Raw genomic sequence first — 8,382 nt, 5'->3', positions numbered from 1 at the left:
GACGATGGGACAGTGTCGACGGACAGTTCCTCAGCGATGTTCACGGACGGGGAAGATGAGGAAGGGTTTGTGGAGAACAAGGCAGGCGACAGCGCTTACAACGCTGGTTTCCCCGACAGCCAGGATCTCTTCATCACCGTCACGGAGATCCCCTACCAACCCTCCCCGGCCGTTAACCCAGACCCTGAATCAGGGGAAGGAGCAGTCGGTAAGTGCTTTAAACATGTAAACTTTTATTCTTAATATAACAGGAAGCTGAAGTGTGTGAAAAGGAGGTCTACATATATGGGGATAGAACAGAAATCCTCTTGGGAGATCTCCACAAAGCTCTCCTGGAGGTAATCGAAAAGCCTCCGCAGGAGGTTCCTGGGGAGAGCTGCCTTATTGGGTGCTCCGTGGTAGCACACTTTTCCGCGCCAGGCTTTCATGAGGTATTCAGGGAGCATTGCCTCCCCGAGCAGGCTGCATAGGGCCCTGGTTTGTGCTGGCTTTCACGCAGCATGCGCTCTCTATCTCCTTCAGTGACCCTCCTCAGGGCGATCTCGCTCGGCGACTCCTGCATCTAATTAGGGGAATTACTGTAATGTTACGCCTGGTCCAAAGTATTTTTAAAAAATCTCCGGACAGACGGCATAGCAGAGACTCAGCACGCTGCTGCGTGACGAGCGTAACGGAAAGCCAAAGAATCAAATGGACGCTCATGGAGGGAGGGGGGACTGAGGACGCAAGGTATCCCACAGTTCCTGCAGTCTCCGAAAAGCATTTGCATTCTTGGCTGATCTCCCAATACCTGTACTCAATCTCAAACACATTGTCCGCGGCGGTTCAGGGCATAGCTCGTCAATGTACCCCCCTCCCCCACCCCCAGAAGGAAAAGGAAAAAAAATCGTCTCTTGATTCTTTTAAATGTCACCCTATGTGTACTGAATGCTGCTAGTAGACGCGATACTGCGGCACTGTACTGTAGCAACCTCCCCCCCCCGCTTATGGGTGGCTGACGGTGCAATATGACTGGTATCCGTCGTCATCATCGTCAGCCTTGCTGTAGATGGTGTAGTGCAATACGACTGGTACCCGTGCTCGTCATCAGCCCATAAGTAGACGGCCTGCTAACCGTCTTCATCATAGCAACAGGGGGCTGAGCTCCATCAGCCCCCGCCCTTCATGTGTAAAGAAAAGATTCTGTACTGCCTGGACTATCATAGCAGCAGGATGCTGTTTTCCTCTCCCACACACTGCTTAATGTCCTGTCTGGACAATCATAGCAGCTGGAGGCTGCCTTCCCCTTATTTCATTTCAGTAACAAGTCACTGTTTCTTATTCCTGCATTCTGTATTACTTCAGCACACAAATCAGGGGACACTGCAACGGTAGCCCGGGAAGGCTGGGGGAGGAGGGAAGCAACAGGTGGGGTTGTTGCAGGAGCACCCCCTGTGAATGCCATGCAGCTCATCATTCCTGAATAATCTGACACGGAGCGGCTGTGCTCTCTGGTTCTCTGATACACTGGATCTCTACTACACTAGCCCCATATTCTATGCAGGAATTATTCTATTTTTAGATACCATAAAGGAGGGATTGACTCGGGGAGTCATTCCCAGTTTTGTCTTTTGCACCCCCGGCTGATCTCGGCCAGGGGCACCTATGACAGCAGCAGAAGGTATAATGCAATACGACTGGTAACCATCATCACCTTGCCAATTTACAATGGCATGGTAGATGGTACAGTATGGCTGATAACCATCTCTGCTGTCATGCAAAAGCAAATGAATGCTGCTGTGTAGCGCTGCTGAATCGCCTCTGTCCGCGACATCTAGTACACATACGGTGACAGTGACAAAAGGCAAAACATGCTCCATGGCTGCCATGCTATGGCGTATGCCAGGGCAATCCAGGGAAAACAGGCTCAAAATGATTGTCTGGCGTTGCTTTTCCGGAGGAAGGAATGACTGACTACATTTACCCAGAACCACCCGCGACAATGAAATTTGCACCATCAGGCACTGGGATCTCAACCCAGAAGTGCAAGGGTCGGGGGACACTGCGATGGGGTAGAACAGGGGCAGAGTTTATGCTTTCAGGATTGCCTGCTGCAGGAGTGCGGACGAGATAGGGTGCTGTGCATGGTGTTGTTCACAGACACAGAGTAGACTGTGTTCATTGTTCGCAAAAATGTATCTTTGCAAGGATTTCACTCCCTTTTTCCCATCACACAGCTTCGACTGTCTCCAGACCTGCCACAGCATCCCCCTCACAGAGGCTGGCAATGATTAGGCGGCGAAAGAAAAAGACACGGGACGAGATGATCGCTGAAGTTATGGGGTGTTCCCGAGCCGAGGCGGACCAGCAGAGCCAGTGGAGGGAGACCCTCTCTCTGTACCAGCGCTCATACAGCGAACGGGAGGAGAGGTGGCGTGAGGAAGACAAGCAGGCGACTCAAACGCTGCTTGGACTAATGAAGGAGCAAACGGACATGCTCCGGCGCCTTGTGGATGTTCTGCAGGACCGCAGGCAGGAGGACAGAGCCCCCCCGCAGTGTATCTGCAACCGCCCTGCCCCGCCACAAAGTCCCATACCTTCCGTCACCCAAAGTAACCAGAAGGAGTGGCGCCAGGGGCCGTGAAAACTGTCACTGCACCCCAGCAGAGTGCTCAAGTACCCAAAAGCTCTCATACCCTAATTTTTGAGAATTCCTTCCCTTCCTGACTCACCCAGGCCCCAATCCCAGTTTCATCCCCTGACTGTCTGGTTAATTATTAAAAATACTTTGCTGTTAATTACTGTTTCCGTCATGCTTTTTTACACAACGCTGTGTTTGAAGGGGTGGGTGGGTGGGGAAGGGGGTAGGGTATTGCATAGGACAGTCACCTTTAGCAGGGTACAGAGACGGGGGCAGGATCAGCAGCAGGTCACACACACAGTGCAGTCAGTAGTCACCCTGGTCGGTATGGGAGGTGGTTTACAGGTTCTGTGTGGGTGAGGGGGTACGTGACTTTTTAGCGGGGGAGGGGGGTTACAGATCTCATGCAACGGTCCCTGTCCTGGACCACAGAGCCACGCAGCAGAGGAATCTGTATCCGTCCTGCCCCGCCGCAAGGCCACATAGCTCCCGCACACAGAGTCCCAAAAAGGAGGGATGGCAGGCTCCGTTGAAACAACCAGTCCGGCACTGCGGACCGCTCTGGGAGCAGGAGCCTGTCATTCCTCGAGTTTAGAGGCGGTCTTTACATCACCGCACACCCTACCCAGCACAGTCTGCGTCCCAGTTTCAACCCTTTAACGCAAAGTCATCAATAAAGAAACCTTTGTAAAGTCACAGTGGAACATGTGTTTTATTTTTAAACGTGTGTTGGAAGTGGGGGAAGCGGGGTGGACGGGGTATGTAACTGTAGATGCTAGTCAACAGTAACTTGGTAAAGAAACAGTGGCAGGTTCAGCTTCTCTGTAAAGAAACTGAACAGTCACAGGTCACGCTGCTCGCTGCTCGCTGGTACTTGAAGAGTTCCTTGTCGCTGTGCAAGGCGCCTGCACAGAGCTTCACGAGCCAGGGCATTAGCGGGTAGGCTGGGTCCCCGAGGATCACTATAGGCATCTGCACATCCCCAAGAGTTATTTTGTGGTCCGGGAAGAAACTACCTTCCTGCAGGCGTCTAAACAGACCAGAGTTCCTGAAAACACGCGCGTCATGAACCTTGTCCAGCCACCCGACGTTGATGTTGGTAAAACGTCCCCCATGGTCCACCAGTGCTCGCAGCACCATTGAAAAGTAGCCCGATTTCTCAGCAGCTGACTGTGGAAGAGGTGGACGATAAGGTGCGAGGAGTTGACAACAGCCATAACTGCAGCGGGCTGCGTGCTCGCAGTGCTGTGGCGCCCACGCTGTCACTGAGCAGAAAAGTGCACGAACAGATTGCCCGCAGGCACTTTCGGGGAGGGAGGGAGGGAGGGAGGGCGTGATTGACGGTTCAATGATGACAGTTACCCAAAACCACCCTCGACACATTTTTCCCCCAGCATGCATTGGGGGGAAATCCCAGAATTCCAATGGGCAGCGGGGAGTGTGAGAACTGTGGGATAGCTTCCCACAGTGCACCGCTTCCAAATTTGACGCTGGCCCCGTTACTGTGGACTCACACAGTCGAATTAGTGTATTTAGTGTGGATACACAAATTCGACTTCATAAGGTCGATTCCACAAATTCGACTTAAGTTGATTCGAAATAGTCTTGTAGTGTAGACATACCCTTAGGTAAGACTTCTCCTTCCATCTCTTTATACAGGAAAGGGAGAGATTGTGTCAAACTATAAACACAATTTTGGATCCTTTTGGAAGAAAAGCAACACAGAAATAATAGCTATATAAGAGATAATAGATTTGGTATCTTGTCAGACGTTCGGTGGTGGAGTAAGACTATGACAACCCTGATTTCAAATGAACGCATGATGAAGGCAGTGTGGGTCTTACAGGGGAATGAACACAGGGTAATTTAATTTCAGTACTTTACATTACATTCATTCTTTTCAATAGGGAGTTAGGATGGTCTTATTCCCCTGTTCTCAGCAGTCTCAGACGGTTCCTTCTCCAAGGTTGCAATGATAGGACACACAGCATTGTGCTGTGCCCATATAAATTAAGTGGTGTTTGAAAAGAACAGGTGTGATCTCTTACTGCTAAATTAACAATACTTTAGTTTTAAGAAGGCGGTCTGATCACTGTAAACCCGGACATAGATTCCCAGGGAAAATCTGCAGGTACCTGGACTCAGTCAGCCCTGCAAGGGGAAAACAGTTGCTCCATAGGGTAATGTACTCCAGGACCTGGTCTAAGGCTGGGAGAATTTCAGGATGACACCCCAGAAGAGGTAAAGGCACAAGACATAACACCTTGAAGAGGTGCACTCAGAGAAACGGGAAAAGGGGCAGAGGCCTGAACCCATAACATTACTATTGAGTTCAGTGGAGACAGGATTTCATCCCAGTTTTCAAGGAAGGCCAGAGGGAGGGGTTAACCAACACCAGGAATTGGTGTTGGTTAACCCCTCCCTCTGGATCATTACTGAAACAATACTCTACCTGATCGCTGAGGAATATTGTGCTGCTGTACGTGCTCTCTTTCAGATTGGATGTAAAATCAACCACTCAATCTAAGCACTTGAGATCATTAAAGATTCCATGTCAGTGTTTATAAGACTCAAGTTATTAGCCCTAGTATTCCTGACAACTCAGTCTCAAGTAATTACAATCTGGCTACCTATATTTCTCGAAGTCTCACTTCTTGTCCAGTAATGTTTTTAAATTGTGCTCTGTAGTTGCAGTATTTCAGACCAGAGATGGCTGTGGATTAAGAAATCCCTGTGTGTATTTTATATAATCAACTTGTTAGGTAAAATCATTATTATTTTTTCACACAAAGCAGTGCTGAAGAGTCATTCTCACATCAGTTGCAATTTAGCTACCAGTGTGTTCACATCAGTATGCCACTACTTGATTAAGCAGTTTCTGTCCTAAAAGTATTCTGAAATCCCTAGCTGTAGAAATCTGAAAAATGTTGAATTTGCTTCTTACACATCTCTGGTTCTGTAGAACTTCTGAAGATTGTGTTATTGTTCATTTTTGTTGTTAGACTTGCCCTCAGAAACATTATTAACATAGGCCAAAGAGCCAAGAGAGTCACCTGGGCCATGTCTGGACCACTTTTTGGCCAGACCAAACCTGAGTGCTGCTGCAACCCTATGCACCAGCTCACAACACCACTTGCTTAAATTTGTAGGAGGGAGAAGCCACCTAAGAGGGAAGAGGAAGGTCGGGCAGGGGCAAATCTATTCCCCCCCTATCCATACATTTTAGATGACACTTAGCAACTTCTGATAAAGATTTTGTTCAGATACTGAAGTTCTTCAGTCATGGAGTCCTTCATCTCTCAACTGCTAGTTCTAGGACTTTTGTTATTCTTCCTCCACCAGATCGGCCATACTACCATAATTCCTTGGAATGTTATGGGCAGATCCTCATCTGATGTAAATTGTCACAGCTTGTCATAACTATAAAGGAAAGGGAACAGCCCTCCTGTATACAATACTATGAAATCTCTCCTAGCCAGAGACACTAAAATCCTTTTACCTGTAAAGGGTTAAGAAGCTCAGGTAACCTGGCTGACACCTGTCCCAAAGAACCATTAAGGAAACAAGATACTTTCAAATGTTGAGGGGGGGAGGCTTTAGTTCGTGTGCTCTTTGTTTTGGGGTTGTTCGCTCTTGGGACTAAGAGGGACCAGACATCAGTCCATGCTCTCCAAATCTTTCTGAACCGGTCTCTCATATTTCAAACTTGTAAGTAACAGCCAGGCAAGGCATGTTAGTTTTATCTTTGTTTTCTCAACTTGTAAATGTTCCTTTTTGCTAAGAGGATTTACCTCTGTTTGCTGTAACTTTGAACCTAATGCTAGAGGGGGTTCCTCTGGGCTCTATAAATCTGATTACCCTGTGAAGTTATTTTCCATCCTGATTGTACAGAGATGATATTTACCTTTCTTTCTTTAATTAAAAGCCTTCTTCTTAAGAACCTGATTGATTTTTTCTTGTGTTAAGATCCAAGGGGTTGGATCAGTGTTCACCAGGAACTTGGTGAAGAAGTCTCTCAAGACTATCCAGGGAAGGGAGTTAGTATTTGGGAATGGTGGCAGCAAAACCAGAGCTAAGCTGGTAATTCAATGTAGGGGTTCACATGCAGGTCCTCATATCTGTACTCTAAAGTCCAGAGTGGGGAAGGAACCTTGACACAGCTCCATTGACTTTAAATGTGTTACATTAAATGGCAACACAGAAAGGGGCCTAAATTTTCCAAAGTGGTGAGAGATTTGGTGAGTTTTTGGGTGCCCAATTTGAGACACCGGTGACTTTGGAAAATGTATCCCTGTCCCCATAACAATAAGCAACAAAGTCAAGCTGGTTGACTTCTGTTCACATCACCACACTCCAACTTTACTTTTCTTAACTTCAGTTGCTTTTTAAATCAAGATTTTACAATCAAGGTCAGAAAAAACATCAAGTACTACATCATACAAAAAAGGACAGAAATTAGATGACTAAGATTTTTGCCTCACTTCAGTGGAGAACAGAAACAAACATTTTTCATAAAATGTCTTGGGTAATTAACAAAAAGATCATGCTGAGAGCAATAGGAAAAAGACGATAAAGAGAGAAATTGCTGCAATCAAACTTTGGCCTTTTTGAATCAGAATTGTCAAATGTTTTAGTCACAAGTGGAACACAAATGTCTCAGGGCTGTTTTTTATTATTATTTTATTTAGTTCCAAGTACCTCTATGATATTTTTATTAAAGTGCTCTAGCAAATCTTGCCATCTCCCACTATCTCCCTGCCACTCTGATTGTATTGAAATCAGTTCAGTTCCACCTCATTGATGGGGTGGGGCATAATACCTTGATTTCATGCTGTGGTCTGCACCCCCTATGCACTGCACAGCAGAACTCCAAGACAATTCTATGTGCCCTAATACAAAGGGTATGTATGGAGGTGGGCAGGTAAGTTAATGACCGTGCAGATGCAAGGGCAATTTCCATTTGCATAGTAGGAACTGTCAGGACATAGGATTAACCTTCTGAAAATTTCACCAGCTTGTTTGTATCCATCTACATTCACTTCTTAAGAGCCTGTTCTCCTTTATATGTTCCCAGAATAAAACTATATCATAGCCTTTACATTATCATTTCAAAGCACTGACCTTCTCCACTTCATGTAGCTTGGAGCCAAAGGTAAGTGATTTATGAAATTTTGTGCCATAAAACATAATCTAATGAAGCTAGCAAAGAAAACCATGAAAGGCACAGGTGCTGGCTTCCTCCTTGCCCTGGGGTTGCTCAACCCTGCTCCACCCCAGGCCCTGCCCCCACTCCACCCCTTCCCCCAATTAATTCCCAACCAAGATTCAGAACTCAAGCAGTCACTGCACTCTGTGAGCATCTCAGCCTATTTAATTGATGGACCAGAGAGAGGAAATACAGGTACAGTTATTCTGAAACTGTGGCATGAATATCAGGAGCAAATGCTCTGGGTCTGACCCTACAGAAACCAGTGGGAATTGAGAGTGCTCAGAATCTCACAGGATTGAGCCCTAAATGCTGAACTATATGAATAATGGCGCACTGGCATAAATGAAGTAAGAAAACTTTATGAACATCCTTATCAGTGAACCACAACCTCTCTGAGTTGGAGTGTCCTTTTATGCCATAATGAGAAGTGGTTCTTAATGTGTATGAGGGGATATTTAATCCCTTTATTACAGAGAACACATATACAATCATCAGATGAGTGCCTTCTTTTAGGGATTCAATATCGCAGTCGCCCTGGGATTAGGGTTATGGA

Source organism: Mauremys mutica, chromosome 1, assembly GCF_020497125.1.
Source record: "Mauremys mutica isolate MM-2020 ecotype Southern chromosome 1, ASM2049712v1, whole genome shotgun sequence".
Taxonomy (NCBI): domain Eukaryota; kingdom Metazoa; phylum Chordata; order Testudines; family Geoemydidae; genus Mauremys; species Mauremys mutica.
Note: the sequence above shows the minus strand (reverse complement) of the source record.